Here is a 20,432-nt window from a genome sequence, read left to right as displayed (position 1 = left end):
CAAAAGCAGATTCAAACATATCATTCAATGATTTTAACAAATATATAAAACATCCATTTGTGATGTATGCTGATTTTGAAAGTATCCTTGAAAAGATAGATACTGTTTATCCAAATCCAAATAAATCATACACAAATAAATATCAAAAACATACTCCTTGTGGTTTCTGTTATTATATCAAATCATCTGTTGGTGATGAATACAACAAGTTAGAACTTTATGGAGGAGGAGATTCCTCAGAGGAGTTTGTAAGACGATTGGAAAACGACTGTATAAGACTAAGAGAAATAATGGTTAAAACCTATAAACCAATGTCATTACCAAAGGGAGAGAAAAAGGAATTTAGAAAGAACAGTATCTGTCATATTTGTGAGGAGAAAATTGAGGGAGAGGTCAAAGTTGGGGATCATTGTCATCGTACTGGAAAATATAGAGGTCCAGCTCATTCCCGTTGTAATCTTAATGACAAGCCTCCAAACTTTATTCCTGTCTTTCTTCACAACAATGCTCACTACCCAGGTCAAAAAAACAGTAAAGACCAGTAGCTTACTGGTCAACTGGTACCAGTTGAAAACCAGTAGCCAACTGGTACCAGTAAAGCCAGTTGGTTTCTTACTGGTTTTAATATGGAAATTGGAATAGAGTGATATATTACCAGTTGAAATACAATTGTATTTAACTAACTGGTATCAACTGGGACCAGTACATTGTAACTGGTATCAACTGGGAGACCAGTACATTGCAACTGGTATCAACTGGGACCAGTACATTGCAACTGGTATCAACTGGAACCAGTAAGACTTTAACTGGTACAAATATGAGCTACTGGTTTTTTCAACTGGGAAATTGGAATTCTGACTGAATTTAACTGGTACCAGTTAAAGACCAATTAGAACCAATAGAGACCAGTTGAAAATGTGTACTGGTTTTAACTGGTTTTTCGACCTGGGTATGACATACATCTATTTACAAATGAACTTTAAAAGTCATCTGGAGATATTTCTGCCATTCCTAACACAGATCAAAATACATCTCATTCACAAAAACAATTCATACATCCCCCATAACCCACATCAGATTTCGTGACGCATACAAGTTTATGGCAAGTCCATGATCCAACTTAGCATCAAATATTAAAAACTTTCCCAATCTTAAATCATATTTCTCAAATCAAGAAGAGATTGATCTCTTATCACAAAAGGGAATATATCCGTATGACTACATGGATTCATTTGAGAAGTTTAAAGAAATACAACTTCCTTCAAGGGAAAGTTTGTATAGCAAGTTGAATTAAACTCATATTTCCAATGGAAATTATACACAAGCTCAAAAGGTTTGGGAGAAATTTAATATAAAGAATCTTGGAGAATATCATGATTTGTATCTTAAAACTGATGTATTGTTATTTGCTAATCTGTTTGAAACTTTTAGAACAGTCTGTCATAATAAATATTCTAATGGATTAGACCCTGTTCACTATTACACAGCCCTGGGTTTGGCTTGGAGTTCTATGTTGAAAATGACAAAACAAAATTTGGAATTAATCAGTGATATAGATATGCTTTTAATGATAGAGAAGGCCAAAAGAGGAGGAATATCTCAAGTATGTTCCAAGAGATATGTTAAAGCAAATAACAAATATCTTCCTGATTATAATAAGAATGCGGACAACTCTTACCCAATGTATTATGATGCTAACAATTTGTGTGGGTGGGCTAGGTCTCAATCTTTACCTTATGGAAAACTTAAATGCGTTAATGAAAAACATTATGAAAAAGTTTTACAAGACATTGTAATCTCCTCTCAAAAATAATTGGATGAAGCTGAAGTTGGATATTATTTTGAGGTTGATTTCAAATATCCAGATGAACTTCATAACAAACATAAAGACCTACCTTATGCCCCTGATAAAGTCCAAGAAAAGAATGGTTAAGTGATTACCAACAGTCATTTAATATAAAAGGCAAATCAACAGAAAAACTACTTACTCCATTAAATGATAAAGAAAGTTATGTTTTGCATCAAAGGAACTTGAGACAATATTTATTTGCTGGGTTGAGAGTGAGGAAATTCATAGGATTTTGAAATTTAAACAAAGTCATTGGTTAAAGAAGTATATTGATTTTAATACAAAAAGGAGAACAGAAGCAAAAACAGATTTTGAGAAGGACTTTTATAATTTAATGAATAATGCTGTATTTGGAAAGACTGGAAAATGTTAGGAATCAACAAAACATAAGGCTTGCTACATCTTGGAAACAGGCTTTAAAGTTAATTAATAGACCAAGTTTTGAGCGAGCGGAGGTGTTTTTCAAAGAACTTTTGTGCTATTCATTTGAAAAAAGAGAGTATTGAAGTGGATAAACCTATTTATATTGGAACATCACTTCTCGACTGCCAAAGTTGTTAATGTATGACTATTACTATAATAATTTAAAATCAATGTATAAGGATAACGTGTCATTGTTCGATATGGATACAGATAGTTTTATATTATAAATTAAAACAAGTGATGTATATGAGGATATGATTGATAATATTGATATATATGATACAAGTAATTATAAGTCAGGTGATGTGTTGTTTTCATCAAAGAATAAAAAGGTTATTGGTAAGTTTGAAGATGAATTGGGTGGGAAGGTCATGAGTGAATTTATAGGATTGAGATCAAAGTCTTATGCTTTCACGTATATTGATGATAATAAGATTGAAAGGTGTGAGAAAAAGCTAAACGGAATAAAGAAAAATATAATCAAGTAAACAATAAACTTTAAACATTATTACAACTGTTTAACCTTAAAGAAGGAAGAGTACAGAAAAATGAATACAATAAGCAGTTATAAACATCAATTATATACAGAAGAGATAAATAAGAAAGCATTGGGAGCTTTTGATGATAAAATATATATTTTAGAGAATGGAATCAATAGTCTCCCTTCTGGTTATAAGTATAAGTGTTAAGATATTGGGTTGGGAATTTTAACAGGCGACCGCCATCTTTTTACTGATTTATAAATGACAGAACCAAGCAATAACCAAACCAAAGCGTGGAGATGTAATCAGCCTTGGTATTTAAATGGGAAACACAAAGAATGTGAGAAATATCAAATAAGTCTTATTGAAGAAATAACCAGGGTAAAAGTAGACATGTCTGGAGATGGCGATGGTTCACGAGGCATGTACATGGTTCACCTTTTTTTATTTTTTTGACCTTCGAGGGGATGCCATGGGCAAACTGGCGGGAATCGGGAAAAACGTGAATGATGAAAGTTGTAGCACTCGAAGAGCACTACTTGCATACCTACTTTCATTCGAAACAGTTGAAAACCCTAGGAGCTCAATGCCCAATTTATTGATTTTTTTTGACATTTTCTAAGTTTGTGACCTTGACCTTGGGATGAAAATGAAAAATCGAGCCCCGTGGGGCTATGCATGTGCCTTTGGGCTAACCAAATACCGAAACTCCTGCCAGATTCGGCAAACCCCCTCGGAGAAGATGTAACTTGAAATCGGCTGCCCCCTAAAAACATGTTTTTTGGGCGTGGCTCCACCCATAATGGGCGCAGCACGCCCATTCTCAGGAAAACACAACTTGATCATGATATAAACCTCCCACCCAAATTTTATCAGGATCGGATCAAAACCCATGGAGCTACGCTCGGGACAGACAGACAGACAGACAGACACACATACATAACCAATATAGTGGTCACTCTGGCTGGTGCTCATGAACCAATAAAACAAATAAGCGAATAAATTTAATCACAAATAAGTGGAGGATGTAAAGAAAAAAATAAATATCCTTGAATGGACTGAAAACTTTGATGGTTATCAATTTCACAAGGGAAAAACAATTTACTACAATCTCAAAATGATATTTGGCTCAATCGGTGGTCAAATAAGGGCATTAAGAGAAGTTTATCATTTCATTTCTGCTCAACAAAGACACTTAAACTAAGAACCAAGTTCCAAGTTATTATTTGTGAATGTACTCGATGGAAATGAATGTTATAAGAAAATTAAGTTATTCCCTGAACTAGAACATGAACAAATATTCGTTGGTTCGCTCTTTGAGTGGAATGAAAATATGAAAGGGAAGAAGTGCTTTAGTCCGTAAGTCTCAATCTTTCATAGCCTCAATTTTTCCTTTGCTTGTTATGGGAGGGAAGGGGATAGGTGGCGAGAAAATCACTCATATTTTGGGCTTTTGGGGCTTGAGTCAGAAAGTTTTTCTCTTTTTCCCCATTCATTTGAATGGCTGCCTCAGAAACCACATTTATCATCTACTACTGCCACATTATTAAAAACACCTCACCACCATGGTATTAAAAACACCTCATTGCCACATTATTAAAAACACCTCACTGCTGCATGATTAAAAACACTTCACTGCCACATTATTAAAAACACCTCATCGCCATGGTATTAAAAACACCTCACCACCATGGTATTAAAAACACTTCACTGCCACATTATGAAAAACACCTCATTGCCATGGTATTAAATACACCTCACCGACATGGTATTAAAAACACCTCACCACACGTCACGATAGAGACAGACTTTTTAAAATGAGGATAAGTACGTGAGTTGCGGTGTTGTCATGATTTACACCAAGCAGAATTCAAACATTTATTTTGGAAATAAATTTATAATATTCATGATAATACATTTTTATAAGCAATTGAAGTTGAAGATTTAAGTTAAAAATATTTTTGTTTTTCAAAAAATTTCTAAAAAATACCCTTAGGACATACACCTTGCCGCCATGGTCATGGGAGTAGAGTGTATTGTAGATGACAATTAGAGGTTGGTTCAGCCCAGAAGTTTGGTACGATTTCACAAAATTTTGAGGGAGTTGTACTATATTTACAATGTGTCGGTGCTGTTTAAGCAGTTTCCTGGCAAGGGTTATAATTGTGTGGTTTGCCATTGCCTTTCCAGCACTGTTTGTCTATGCTCGCTCCTTTTAAATGCTGGGCATCAAGCAAGGAAGCAACACGCACTCGTGAACTTTGGTGATTGCATTCGGTGCCTTGCGTTTGTTTGCACCCCCCCAAAAAAACCCTCTTTATCAGTCTTTAGTATGATGAACTACCGACCTCCCAGATGCAGAACGGACACAATAAACAACCGAGTCTGGTTGTATATATCTCCCTGCAATGTGGAACACCAAGTGACCCATCATAATTTTCAGACACTTCTATCTTTTTCAGCGTGGGTGGAGTGTGCTGGGGGGGTTGTGCTTGGATAATTGGATGCATGTCGATAATGATGCTTGTCTCTGATATCAAAGATCAATCACCTTTCCCAGAAGGAAGGGCACTCAAGCTTACCAGGAAAGCATCTTGGCATCAATCACCGTATCACAATGCCTGAAGGACTGTGACCTTACAAAGTTGCACTTTCTTCTCGCATTCGTGATGGAAGGAAATTACATTATTGACAACGAGCACAAAGCAAGAGCATGTCAAATCTGTGTCAAAAGAGAATGATTTAAATTATACGTACAATGATAAACTGGAAAACTTGATCATTTGTATATTTTGATATCGGATTGTTTTACCCCTTCTCCCCCCACTTCATGCATGTGAAGTGAAAAGCAGGGTTCAACAATTGGTCCACTCTGTCTATCTGCCTGTCTGTCTCCAAACATCAGTTTATGATTTTGGATCAACTTAATTTCAATTGAATGTTATATTTTGAACATGAATCAGAACATGAATTGGAAGACGAACCTGCAGTTTAACATTACTTTGGCTTTGAATCTGTCCCGATCACACATGTTCAGAGAGGAGGGAGATAATTTTTTTTTAGTCTGTCTGCCTTTTTAGTAAACAAAATTTAAAATCAAACAAAATTAATGTTTTAATGACGTTATGAAGGACACAAACAACAGACAAAAATAACTAATGTAACATGTTAAGTAAGTTGGTTTAAAAGACATTTGACATAAATGGTGGTAAACTTCCAAAAAAGTTTGTTGAGACAGCCATTAAAATCTTTATTGTTGTCTAACCCTTCGACAAGGACAGAGACAGGGGACATTAAAGTGAGCTCTGTCCAGCCGACCGACCGATCATCCGTCCATGACCGACCGACCATCCATGTACTTTTGTGTGCACGATATTTCAAAAACGGTTTAACATTTAGCTTTCATTTTGCAGATATGTATTCCTCATGACATTTTCTTAACCTGATTATATCATGGCTGTGATTGGCTGAATTATGTTGCCATGGCAACTATCTCGGCAACTTGGCTTGTGTATGTGATATTTCAAAAACCGTTCAAGATTAAGCTTTCATATTACACAGATCTATTCCTTATACCACTCAAAATATGGGGGACATAGAGTATCAGCTCTTTGTTTTATTTCAATTAAATTATATACTTGAACACTGCAGAATACAATCACCTTTTGAGCACTTTCAAAAACCTTTCATTTAGTAGTACTTCGACAAAATATTATGGCATTTTACATCATCACGGCGAATCAAATTTACCACTCGCAGACCCCGCCTATGCACTTGTTTCTCAAGACTGCGTGGAGTGAGGCATTTTATGAACTCTCTAGTTTATGTTTTCACCCATGTTTGTTTGTCTTTTTGTGAGTAGGATATCTTAAAATGTTATGCATAGATTTGGATGGGTTGGGTGTGTGACAAGAACAAATTGATTAGATTTTGGTGAAGAACCGGATCCGGAAACAAGTATTTTAAAGTGATTCTTCACAATTGAGAGATCAGGTCAAAAACGATATCGAGCACGATATTTCAAGTCGTTTTGGACGTGTTATAGCAAAACTTGGTGGATGAGTTGAGTAGGTCACAAGAACAAGCCAATTAGAATTGGTTCAGGTCCGGATACAGATCTGGCCTGTCAATGGGATACAAAATGTGAATTGTTCAGCCTGTCGGAAGTTGGTTGAACAGTTTACATTTTGATTTATAAGCTGAGGATGGTGAAAAAGCCTAAGAAGATGAGGATTTGCATCGACCCAAAGTTTCTGAACCAAGCACTGTGACGATCTTACGACGTCATGCCAACACTCGAAGATGTCTTATACAAACTACCAAAGGCACATGTCTCGACACTCGTGAATGCCTTCCTGCAATGCAAGGATAGCCGCTACATGACAACATTCTGGACCCCTGGGGCAGGAAACGGTGGCTCAAACTACCTTTTGGAGTCTTCATAACACCAGAAGTTTCAAACGCAAGCAGCATGAGCTATTGGCTGTGCTCATTCGAGTAGAGCGTATTGTAGATGACTACTCATTGTTGGCTGCGGGGACACTGATGACGAAGCAGATCACAACCATGATGCAAAGTTATTGGCACTGATGGACTGCTGCAGGCAGGTTACACCAAGACCTGGCCTGAAGAAGCTGCAGTTCAAAGTGACAAAGGTCCATTTCCATCAACACTTACTCTCTACAAATAGCCTGAAAGCTGATGCCGAAAGGGCGATGGTCATCCTGGAAAGTTCACAGCCAACAGACGTGAAGGTGGTCCAATGTTTATTCGGCTTTGTGACCTCCCTCGCCAAATTCATGCTACACCTCTCTGAGGTTTGTGAGCCGTTGAGGAGACTGCTGGACAAGGACGCGATATGGCATTGGCTGCCGAAACACATGCAGGAAATAAAGTGTCTGGTCACTACTGCACCATTAAGTCAAAATTTTGAAATCTAGCTCATTACATCAAGCAGTTTATCATACAATTTACCGATGTACTGTACCAAACTTATAACATGTAACCGTCAATTTCTCGTTCATTTACAGGCATTTCATAATGCTTATTCACAAATACCACAACATCGAGCTTTTAACTGACAAATATTATCAGCCGTCATGCAGGGCAGTCGTGGGACCAATCGACAGCAACAACACACACATATTTCTCTAAAATACAAAATAGTATACTGTATATAAATGTATATATATATATATATATATATATATATATATATATGTATATATGTCTATAAAGAATGTACAGTACCAATACAATGTGAGCACGTTGATAAAGTTTGCACGACAACACTTGTAAATCAGTATTAGAACATCTTTATCCATATAAAGCTCAGTTTATGTATGCCTGTCACAATTTGTCTTTAATTACGTACTCTTTGAACATGAGTTGCACGCTGATTACACATACGTCTATTAATTACATACTATTGGAATATACCTTTTAAACCTATCGACACTTTAGAACGCTGAGCCCCCTTAGACCTTTGAAGACCCTTTAAGACATCCAAGACCCTTGCCCAAGACCCTTTCCCAACACCCAGAAACCCCGAAAAACCCCAAGACCCCCTCAATACATTTAAGACCCCAAAGACCTCCAAGACTGTGAAGATCCCGAGATCCCCTAAGACCGTTTTAGACCATAAAAACACTTAAAACCCTGAGGACTCCAAAGACCCTTAAGACACCTAACACACTTGAAGACCCTGTAGACACCTAAGACCCTTTATAACCCAAAGACCCTTAATACCCCTTATGATCTTTGAAGACCCTTGAAGATCCTTGAAGAGCTTTAAGACCTTAAATATCCCTAAGACCCTCAATACACCTCCACCCCAAGTCCCATACACCTGCCCTTTTCTCTCTCATTATCTTCCAACCCCCTTTCTCTTTTCATGTCCCCACTTATACCGAAATTGCTTTCTCCCAATCCACCCACTTATCCTTTTCTTGATTTTAAAATTCTCAAGCAATTTAAGGACAAATACATGGTCTATTACCAGATTATTAATTTAAGCATTCGATTAATCTTCCCTCCCACTCTCAACCACCATGACCCCTGATGACTGTCAATGAAATGAACGATATATTTTGATGATTGTTTGCTTTTTAAAAATTCGATTATAGTGCCCTACCTATCTCGATTTTCAGGTCCAAGAAAGTCTGTGAGGACGCATCGTTTTGGGGGTGGATATGCAGGAATCGGTTGTGAAATATTTTGAACAGAATGAGCAGGAAGTAGAAAATGATGACACGAATGAAAATGGAAGAATGTTTTCCATCAAAGAGCATGAACCTTCGGCACATCAAAGGTGGACCGCGGTTGTGGTTGTTGCATGGCAGGGAACAGCCAATGCATTTACTGGGGCGTAACATTGAATCAAAATGCAATTTGTAAAAGCAAAGCACATTAAGGTAAAATATAATTTTTTTTTAATCTGTACTCTGCCAATAAACACGTTTACTTATTAATTTCCCATGTATTGAGCATCACTGATAATTTGTTCACCATTGTGGAGAATTTAGGAGTCACACTCAATTTGCTGGTTTGGGGATTACATTAGAGCAATGTCTATAAAGTGACACAAGGCCTAAATGAGTAAACTTATTCTGATTCTTATTCTTTCGTCTGTCGCACATGGCTGCGTGCAGCACCATTGGCTGGGGAGCGTGGTTGTGCCACTGATGCAGTGGCCCCCCTGTAGGTTAGGGGAGGAATTTGGCATTTGTTCAGGTTGTCAGCAATGTCTCGCATTCTCTTCAAAAAGGGCACCATGGGATCTTTAACATACATCAATTAATGCTTGCAGATGGGATTCCCAGTTTAACGTCCATCCGAAGGACCGTGCACACATTGATGCCTCGTCCTGCCTGCGATACACCAGGATGACAGTTTATAGCTGGGTCGAGATTTCAATCCAGACCAGACAGCTCAGAGGTGAGTGTGCATGCCTCTAGGCCATCTTGCCAGCCTGAGGAAACCGGTCAATGTTGCACATGACCCATCCTACCCTTAAAAAAAATATATATATATAAAATAAGGCAATGTCTATTGTCTGTATGTCTATTCTTTATGGAATCCAAAACGGCTTGGCAGACCTCCACCAAATTTTGCATTTGTTCGTATTTAGTAAAGGCAAATTTGGGAATGTTTTTTTTTTGTCAGAGTACTCATACATAATGGTTCGGAAGGAACTTGGAAATAAATGTTTTCCTTTTATATTTTATACCATGCATGTTTTATCGCGGATTACATTTTAGTCAAGTTTGAATCAAAGTCATTGAGTTTTGTTTCATTCATGGAAAACTAGATCAGTCATTGGAGGCTTCACAACATAATTTTATTTGGAAGCTGCTAAAGCATTAGAAAGTGCCAATGTTCCAAAGTACCGAAGTTAGAATTCATGAATATCATTCCCTTCAACCAGGCCTTGTAAATCTTGTGCTTGTGGTTGGCATTGGCCTTAGTCAGCCATTCTGCATGAAAGTCATTACTGAGTTTTTCAGAAAGGTTGACAATCTGGAGATAGGAAGCAGGTGGGAGGATTCAGTCTGGGCTAACAATGGGGGTGACAATGGGGTTGAGGGATTGGTGCAGATTGTAACAGACGGGCAGGATTAATGCAGCACACCATCGAGAAGGAAGGAGGACAATAGCAAGCGATGTCCTCTTTACTTTCCTAAGTTCTCATTACTATATTTATTGTATTCGGTGACAGCATTGTTGCTCAAGTGATTTACAGGAAAGGAGGACCGCGATCACCACCAACCGCAGTACCCCTTCCCTACCTCTGGCCACCGGCTCAGCCTTCCTGATCCCATTGGCACTTAAGGTATGATTTAAACACGTCTTTGGAGACCATGTTGGACAGGTCACGTGTTTGGTTCAAATGTTAGCTGTTCCATATTTTATGTGCAGTGGGCTTTCAAATCCCTTGATTTACATGAACAGATAAGACCATGTTCTGCTTTGCAAAAAATTCCAGTCCTTGTCTGCATGTAAGTTCAGTTCTGCACCTACTGTATGTGCATGACCTAGTCAGTTTATGGAAAAATGTATTGAACGCAGATAAAAACAAAATCCTTTAAACAATAAAACCACAGAGTTCATTGAACACTTCAGCCCACACAGTCTTGAGAAAAAGGACATGGGAAAGGTCTTTTAAACTCTTGCTTTGTGTTTCTGACCACGATCTATGTTTCCGATGAGCCACAATTTTGTCTGAATCTCGATATTCCCCAACAATGAGAGCGTGTAATGCAAATTTGATTGGTCGAGTTGGCTGAAAATGGCGTCATATTTTGTCCAAATATGGTACAGTTATGTCCCAAATTAATGTCTTCCCTTTTTACATAATTTCACAAGTACGTGGTCACGTTAGTAAACCATTACGTACTTGACTTGCGTCACGTGAATTCACACTTAACGTTGTTTTAAAAGCTGTACAAGTTATTCTCGAGCGTTTTCAGAACTTTACAAGACTGATTAAGATGCCAGAATACGTCACGAAAGTACCAATTCGCACATAAATGAATGTACTGCATTGCATATTGTCTAGGAAGCAGCGTAAAAGTGTTACCTTAGAAGTTCAATTCGATGTGATTCGTAAAATTGATGATAATGAACATGCGGTTGATGTTACCGAGTTAATAAGTTTACCTCTGGCTTGCACAATCTATAAAAATGCCGACGCTCATTGATTGATATATGAGAAAGAAGAGTACCACCAGTTTCGGCCGCTTACTGGAGGTTATATATTTTTTTGACAAGTATGTTGATCGTGTGTGTGTGTGTGTGTGTGTGTGTGTGTGTGTGTGTGTGTGTGTGTGTGTGTGTGTGTGTGTGTTCGCTCGACTTCCGTTATTCTCAGGTTTTCCGTCTGACTGTGTATGTAATGGACAGGTCTGGAGGCCAGAGGAGTCAACCGATTTTTATGAAACTTGACAGGTAGGTTCACAGCAGGATGTAGTTGTCGGCTTTTGAGCACCGTTGCTATGGACTCCACCGTTGCTCAGCAACGGGACTTTGAAATTTTTGAAAAAATCCGAAAAAATATTTTTTTTCGAAAATAAAAAATCGGCTTCCACGGTTTTATGCGCACTATAATCAACCTCTTTGTCAAAAATTTTCAACCCGATCCGTCAAATCACTGTATGACTAGTATGCAATTATATAGCATATAATTCGGTCAGTCGGCATATGATCGGTCGGTCGGCCGGACAGAGCTCACTTTAATGTCCCCTGTCTCTGTCCTTGTCGAAGGGGCAGACAACAATAAAGATTTTAATGATTGTTGTCAGGTCAGGTTAGATCGGTGACCTGCTGAAGGTACCATGTAAACGTGTACTAACCTGTTCCATGGTCGGGTTGTCGGCGACTAAACCGTCTCCCCCACCAGGTTTTCTGGTGAGGAGAGTGTTTGGATATGGACACCCAGCAGGATTAAAAACAAAACCTCTCAAAGGGCGGAGGAGCTCCTTCTGAGCCAACGGCCATCCATATCTAGTGCCCAACTGTGTCTGCGGACGTCCTCCTGCAGTTGGGTTACTTTTTTATGAGGAGGTTGGTGGCAGGATTTGCACTCCGGCCACCGTAAAACGCTTCATTCCGCAAAACACAAAAACGCAAAAAAATCTGAAAACCCACTCCGTGGGAGTACCTCCTGTGCAGCTTCCCTTTGCAGGGCAGCTCACCGGATGACGGGATTGGGGCAAAGCCTTCGGGACCCCCAATCTTTGATGAAAGGAGGGAAACCACGAGGTAACATCCCTGTGTCAGATTGCGGGAGAGTGTGTCGGAGTGGTGCTGAGGTGTCGTCCACCAGACGGCGGTCTCCTTGGGTTAACCTGAGCCGGTCCCTTCGGGTGGGTGCCTGGAATGTCCTATCCCTAAGAGAGGATTATCACCTGTTTGTTATCATCTGAGCTCAAGCGTTTGGACATCGGGATTGCAACTCTCTCTGAGGTTCAGAGACCGGATTGCGGCGAGATAATGGTGGGTGGTTACACCTACTATTGGTCTTGTCGCTCTGATGGTTACCATACTCAAGGAGTTGCTGTAGCTGTGTCCAATAACCTGACCCCAATGATAATTGAGGTCACACCGGTCAACCGTATTATGAGACAAAGGATCCGTCACTCCTTTGGTGTCATTTCCCTGGTCTCTGTCTACGCTCCGACTAAGGCGAGTGACCTCACCATGCAGGATGCATTCTACGCCACGCTCGAGTCTGTTGTTGATCAGTGCTCCAGAGGAGATACACTTCTAGTCTTGGGGGATTTCAATGCATCGACTGGAACTGATAAGGATGGTTATGAGACATGTGTTGGTCCCCATGGGTCAGGAACTATGAACCAGAATAGCACGAAGTTCCATGACTTTGCAAGAAGTCATGGACTTAGGGTGGCTGGTTCATGGTTTCAGCGCCCACAAGCTCATCGCTGGATTTGGTATTCCAACGCTGGCGATGTGGCAAAGGAGATTGACCATGTCCTCGATGATGGTTGCTGGAGGATGATCCAAAACTGCAGGGTCTACCGGAGTGCTCAGTTCCTCAATACTGACCACCGGCTTGTTGTAGCAACTCTAAAGCTGCACCTTAAATCCTGGAGAATGGTACCATCCCAGCCTAGGCTGGATATTGGCAAGCTCAAGGATGAGAGAGTCGCTGAGGAGTTTGTGAACAGGCTGAATAGACATTTGGGGTGTCTGTGTGCTTTAGGGGGTCCTGAAGAGTTGTGGAGTGCCTTCAAGACCACCGTCCTTGATTTTGCCGGTGGATGTCTTGGAGCTCACCGCAGGGCAAAGAAGAATTTTGTCTCTCAAGGGACACTGGATACCGTTGACCAGAGTCGCAGGGACAGGCTGAATGGCAGAGCTGAGCTGTTCAGGGAGCTGAGGCGTAAAACTGTACGTGCACTGAGGGTGGACAAGGAGGGCTATGTGCGAGGAATCTGTGAGGGGGTAGAGCATCACCTGTGGACAGGTGATTCTTGTCCCGCTTACAGGGGAATACGCGCATTACGTTCATCCAAGCCCATCCCTCGGAGCACTGCAGTTCAAGCAGAGAGTGGTAGGCTCTTGACAGAGGAGTCTGAAGTGAAGGCCCGCTGGGCCGGTTACTTTGAGCGGTTGTACCAGGCTGATCCCCCAGCTGTCGAGTTGGACATCAAGGGTGTTACAATCCCTGTTGCTGACCCTCCAATCAACTGTGGTCCACCTACGTTTGTAGAAACACAGGCTACGGTGAACCGGGTGAAATGGGGTAAAGCTCGAGGGATCTGTGGCATCCTTGCTGAACTTTTCAAGGCTGGTGGAAATGCTGCACTTGTGTTGTTACATGCAGTTTTGTGCTCTGCCTGGAACACATGCATCATCCCAACTGATTGGAAGAGGGGCCTTGTTGTCCCTCTCTGGAAAGGGAAGGGTGATCGCCAAGACTGCAACAACTACCGAGGGGTGACGCTCCTCTCAGTGCCGGGCAAGGTCTTTGCTCGGATAATTCTTGATAGGGTTCGCCACCATCTGCTTGAGCACCAGCGTCCAGAGCAGTCAGGCTTTACACCAAAGAGGTGAACGATTGACCGTATCCTTGCTCTTCGTGTCCTCACCAAATGCAGTCGAGAGTTTCGGCAGGGGCTGCTTTCAGCCTATGTTGATCTCTGTAAAGCGTTCGATTCAGTGAATCGGGATGCCCCCTGGAGGATTCTTGGTCTTCGTGGGGTGCCACCAAAACTGATCGATCTGATGTCCAAACTCTACTCTGGTACTGAGAGTGCTGTGAAGTGTGGTGGTACCATCTCTGACTTATTTCCAGTTGTTACAACAACTGGAGTTCGTCAGGGGTGTGTACTGGCCCCCACACTTTTCAGCACTTGTATGGACTGGATTTTAGGGAGGATGTTGGAAAGATCAAGCTGCGGTGCATCGTTTGGGAATATCAAGATCTCGGACCTTGATTTCGCAGATGATGCAGTCATCTTTGCGGAGACTTTATATATCCTTTTGGGGGCCCTCGAGGTGCTGAATGAGGAGTCGGAGCCGTTGGGATTACGGGTTTCTTGGGGCAAAACTAAGATCCAGGCTTTCGGTGACATCTTGGATGCTGCTGTCCTGTCTGTGACTGTTTGTGGTGAGGACATGTGGCTCGTTCTCCTGATGCTGATCCTGCTCACCAGATTCTCTCAGCGAGGGAGTCTCGTGAGTGGAGGAGGCCAATGGTCCTACCACATGCCTCGTGGTTGCAGCAGGTTGACCATCATCTCAAGGAGATGGGGATGGGCCTGGCATCTGCCTGGGGGAAGGCCAGACGGAGGCCCCTGGAGTACCGGTGGAAAGTGGATGCAGCGACACGCTGTTCTGGCACATGCTCCCATAACTGACCTGACCTGACCCATGTTCCCTACCGGCTTGTCTGTCTGTCTGTCTGTCTGTCTGTCTGTCTGTCTATCTGCTCGCCTCCAGCCCAAACCGCCAAAGCGATCATCCTGAAATTATCAGAGATTAATAACACCGACCCTGCGATGGTCCAGCATGGAAGTTTCGTAAAATTTGTTCGACCGAAAAAGTCGACACAGGCCAATAGGCCAATTTGAGCCAAATTTTTCTAAAATCTGCAAATTTTATCAGATTGACTTGAAATTTGAACAGTATTTGCATATCAGGTCAATAAATTCAACCGCCTATTGCATTTGAGGTTATATTAGGTCAAAAGGTCAACATAGGCCATCACGTCAACCCAAAATAGGCCAAATTTTAAAATTGTTTCTAAAATTATCAATTTTAATTCAATTGACTTGAACTTGGAAGAGCATTTGCACATCACGTCACCGAATTCAACCACCTATTCATGTTTGAGGTAGCCTTTGGCCAAAAGGCAAATTTGGGCCAAATTTTCAAATCCTGAATTTTCATCCAATTGAGTTGAAATTTGAAAAGGATTTACATATCAGGTCACTGAATTCAACCACCTATTATTTTTGTGATCACGATAGGTGAAAAGGTCAACATAGGCCAAAAGGTCAACATAGACCAAAAGGTCAACATTGGCCAAATTTCTGAAATCTTCAATTTTAATCCAATTACTTGAAATTTGAAGAGAATTTGCACATCAGATCACCGAAATCAACCACCTATTAATTTTAATGTAGCCATAGGTCAAAAGGCCAATTTGGGCAAAATTTTCAAAATCCTCAATTTTCATCGAATTGAGTTAAATTTGAAAAGGATTTACATATCAGGTCACTGAATTCAACCACCTATTATTTTTGTGATCACGATAGGTGAAAAGGTCAACATAGGCCAAAAGGTCAACATAGACAAAAAGGTCAACATTGGCCAAATTTCTGAAATCTTCAATTTTAATCCAATTACTTGAAATTTGAAGAGAATTTGCACATCAGATCACCGAAATCAACCACCTATTAATTTTAATGTAGCCATAGGTCAAAAGGCCAATTTGGGCAAAATTTTCAAAATCCTCAATTTTCATCGAATTGAGTTAAATTTGAAAAGGATTTACATATCAGGTCACTGAATTCAACCACCTATTATTTTTGTGATCACCATAAGTGAAAATGTCAACATAGACCAAAAGGTCAGCATAGGCCAAGTTTCTAAAATCATCAATTTTAGTCTAACTCGAAATTTGAAGAGCATTTTCAAGTCAGGTCACTGAATTCAACTATTAATTAATTTTTAGGTCATAAGGTCAACACAGGCCGAATTTGTAAAATTGATAGATAGGGCCAAAATCTAAATATATCACTATATCTCAAAAAGTTGTGGACGAGTTATGACAAAACAAGGTGGATGAGTTGGATAGGTGACAAGAAGAAGCGGATTGGATTTTGGTTCGGATCCAGCCCATCAGTGGGATAAAATATGTGAACTGTTTCCCCTGGCAGAGGTATGAACTCGAACGAGTGCCATTCTACTTTGTGCTGTTTTCCCAAGTTGTCACTCCATGAGTGATTTTTCATTTTTCTCTTTGTTTGTTTGTATACATGATATCTTAAAAAGTTCGGGACGGATTCAGATGAAATTTTGTGAAAAGATTGGGTGTGTCACAAGGACAAACTGATTAGATTTTGGTGAAGATCCGGAATCGGATCTGGCTACTAGAATTTTTAATGTGATTATTCACTATTGAGAGATAGGGCCAAAAATGATATGTAGTACGATATATCAAAAAGTTGTTGACGGATTCGTACGAAACTTGGTGGACATGTTGGATGTTTGACAAGGAAGAATTGATTCAATTTTGGTGAAGATCCGGACCTGATAATTTTTTACATGATTCTTCACCATTGAGAAATAGCGCTAAACCAATATAAAACACGATATCTCAAAAGGTTGTGAACGGATTTGGTTGAAACTTGGACAGGTTGGGTGTGTGACCACGACGAATTGATTCGATTTTGGTGAAGGTCCAAATCCGCATTTGGACACAAGAATTATTTAATTTCTAATGTGATTCTTCACGATTGAGACATAGGCCAAAAACGATATAGTACCATATAGGATAACATTTCAAACATGTATTGGGCCCGATATGTTCTCGTGGATCAGGCATTAGTGGTGGAGGTAAGCACACCAGAGCATTCCATCTCGAAGGTTAACTCTAGGAATGGATAGAGAGCGTTCAGATTTGCCAAGAAAACTTTATAAAGGCAAAGTGACTCAATGGTTTGAAAACCAGGTCAAATCGACAGTGTCCCATTCTTACTATGCTCTTCAACCACCCGCTGGTTGCTTCTGTCAGTCCATGAAGACATTCTGCCCGCCTCTCATATAAGGAAGATAATTTACGAATTTATATTTACAAACAAGAAACAATATATATGTAAATACTCTACTGGTCAAAAGTTTTAGAACACCCCCATTTTTCCAGTTTAATGTTTCAATGTACTCTGAAATTAAAGCATACAACAAATAAACAATTGCAGCTAAAAAAAGAAATCATGGAATCGTTTTGTTGAACAAAATTTAATCTAAATTTTTGACTCATCAAAGTTGCCACCTTTTGCAAATATAACAGCTGAACATACTCGTGGCATTTTTTCGACAAAGGAAATCAAATATTGTTCGGAAAGTTCTTCCCAACACTGTTGCAGAAGTTGAAGTTCCCACAAATGTGTTGCACTTATAGGTTGCTTTGCTTTCACCCTTCTGTCCAGTTCATCCCAAACCAGCTCTATGGGGTTTAAATCTGGAGACTGTGCTGGCCATTCAATGATTTGAAGCCCACCGTCGTTTTCTTTTCTTCTAAGATAGTTCTGACATAGCCTGGAGGTATGTTTTGGGTCGTTATCTTGCTATAGGACGAACCCCTGACCAACTAGGCATAGACCAAAGGGTATTGCATGGCACTGCAAAATGCTGTGGTAGCCCTTTTGGTTCAGGGTGCCAGTCACTCTGTGCAAGTCGCCAATGCTGTGGTAGCCCTTTTGGTTCAGGGTGCCAGTCACTCTGTGCAAGTCGCCAACTCTGGATCTAGGAAAAGAGCCCCAGATCATCACGCTTCCTCCTCCATGTTTGACAGTTGGTGTCACACACTGAGGAACTATCCTTTCGCCTACTCGACGGTATGTAAAAACCCTGCGTGATGAACCGAAGATTTCAAATTTTGATTCATTGGCCAATAAGACCTTCTTCCAGTTTTCAGTAGTACACTGGTGTTGCTTCATGGCCCAGGCAAGCCTCTTTTTCTTATTTTGCCATCGTAGCAATGGCTTTCTTACTGCCACTCAACCTGTCATACCTGCAGCTCAAAGTCTTCTCTTCACAGTTGAAACTGAGACTTCCTTACTTTGATCAGTGTTAAGCTGTGCTTGAAACTGCTGTCCTGTGAGCCACCCATCACGCAAGCTGTTGACTCTCAGAAACTTGTCTTCTGATTGTGTTGTGGCTTTGGGTCTGCCAGACCTCTTCCTGTCAGAGTTTCCTCCAGTTTCCAAGTGCCTTTTGATGGTGTAGGAAACTGTACTCACTAACACCTTGGCTTCTTCGCAATTTCTCTAAAGGAAAGACCTACACTTTTAACGGTTATAATGGTCTGTCTGTCTTCCTTTGTTAATTGACTTTTTCTCGCCATTATGTTGGCAATATACTGATTCTTGTCGTGAAATATTGTCCAAATAATGCTTCAGAGGGTGGAGCAACACAGTCTGTTCCAACACTGCATTTATGCAGACAGAGGGTTTGTAACTAATCAACAAAAGTTGGGACACCTGTAGGAATTGTTTGCATCAACCTTCAAGGCTTAATTTACTTCCATTGCTGCAGAACAGCTGCAGTTGCTAACCCATTACTTGTTCCCTGAAAAGGGCCTTTTTTAACAACTCTGAAATTTACATTATTTTTCAGGTTTTGGTAACCTAAGCTTATTTGTTTAACCTCTGGCAGTTTACCGCTGAGCTTTGTACCATTTCAGTTTAGTCAGTGGACTTGAGCTGCTTAAATTTCAGTAAAAACTGTAAAATGGGGGTGTTCTAAAAATTTGACTGGAAGAGTGCATACAGTCAAAGCTCGTTACTGTGCCACCTCGCTTCTATGCCACTCTCGCTATTATACCACTTTTGCTCGGTCCCGACAAAATTCAATACAAAATAAATTTACTATGCCACCCCCTACTCTCGCTACCATGCCACTACTGTGTGACTGTTAAAAGGCACGAGTCGTGAAAAAGTCTGTATTGCGCAGTGCTCGATTATCACACTCACGTCCAAAGGCGAAGCGACGAACTACAGTCCAGCTGCGCACAACATAACTCAATACGTACGCGCATAGTCAGACTGTGTCAAAACACGCGATTCTTCTCCCCGATGCCAGCCACAACAAGCCAATCACAACACGCACACCGAGACACAAAAAAGCGCGAGCACACACACAGACACGCAGGCACACGTACAACAGTGACATCATTTTTTTTCAAATTCAGCCCATAATGTCAGCTCAGAAACGCAAGCGAACCGACTTTACGCTGAAGGAGAAGAAAGAGATCATCGATGCCGTGAAGAAGGAGCCGAATCAGTCCAAGTTGGCCAGGGAGATTAGCAAGAAATGGGGCGTCGAAGTTAAGAGAACCACCGTGAAGGGCATTCTCAGCAAGAAGGATGCAATCGAGGCTGCAATCAAAGCTGGATTTCCATCGAAGCGCATGAACTTGACGCAGGCTCACGACCCGAAGCTTGATGAGGGAGTGCTCATGTGGCTGAAGCAATCAAGAGGACAGAATGTGCCTGTCAGCGGCGATCTGATCAAGGAGAAGGCGATGAAACTGGCCGAGCTGATGCACATCCCAGACTTCATGGCGAGCGACGATTGGTTGGGCAATTTCAAGAAGCGCCACGGCATCACGTTCAAGACAGTGCATGGCGAAGCTGGAGCGGTGGATTCGCAATCCCTTCTTGAGTGGCAACAACAGGTTCTCCGGCCCTTACTCGGGCAGTTCTCCACAGACGACGTCTTCAACCTGGACGAGACTGGACTCTTCTGGCAGCTGCTTCCGAACAAGACCATTGCTTTCAGCGGAGAGCGGTGTACTGGAGGAAAGAAAAGCAAGCAAAGGATCACTCTTCTGGTTGGGGCAAACATGAGCGGCAGCGAGAAGTTCCCTCTTCTGGTGATTGGCAATTCCAAGAAACCCCGTGCCTTCAAGAACAAAGAGATCCCGGTCA

General features: G+C 40.9%; 1 protein-coding gene across 2 annotated transcripts in view; it reads left to right on the top strand.

The window, feature by feature from the left end:
- Positions 1–20,432, top strand: part of LOC147026258 (uncharacterized) — a 90,369-nt gene that overhangs the window by 29,072 nt on the left and 40,865 nt on the right. For both annotated transcript variants that reach the window (XR_015058253.1, XM_085881499.1), the window contains exons 4-5: positions 8,904–9,064; positions 9,563–10,585. The gene's annotated coding sequence lies outside the window, so the exon portion shown is untranslated. The remainder of the gene's footprint in view (positions 1–8,903; positions 9,065–9,562; positions 10,586–20,432) is intronic.

The sequence above is a fragment of the Eptatretus burgeri genome, chromosome 5 (assembly GCF_056783735.1).
Source record: "Eptatretus burgeri isolate ZD-2024b chromosome 5, Ebu_testis_v1, whole genome shotgun sequence".
NCBI lineage: Eukaryota > Metazoa > Chordata > Myxini > Myxiniformes > Myxinidae > Eptatretus > Eptatretus burgeri.
The sequence above is the reverse complement of the archived record's forward strand: the minus strand, read 5'-3'. Positions and strand labels throughout refer to the sequence as shown.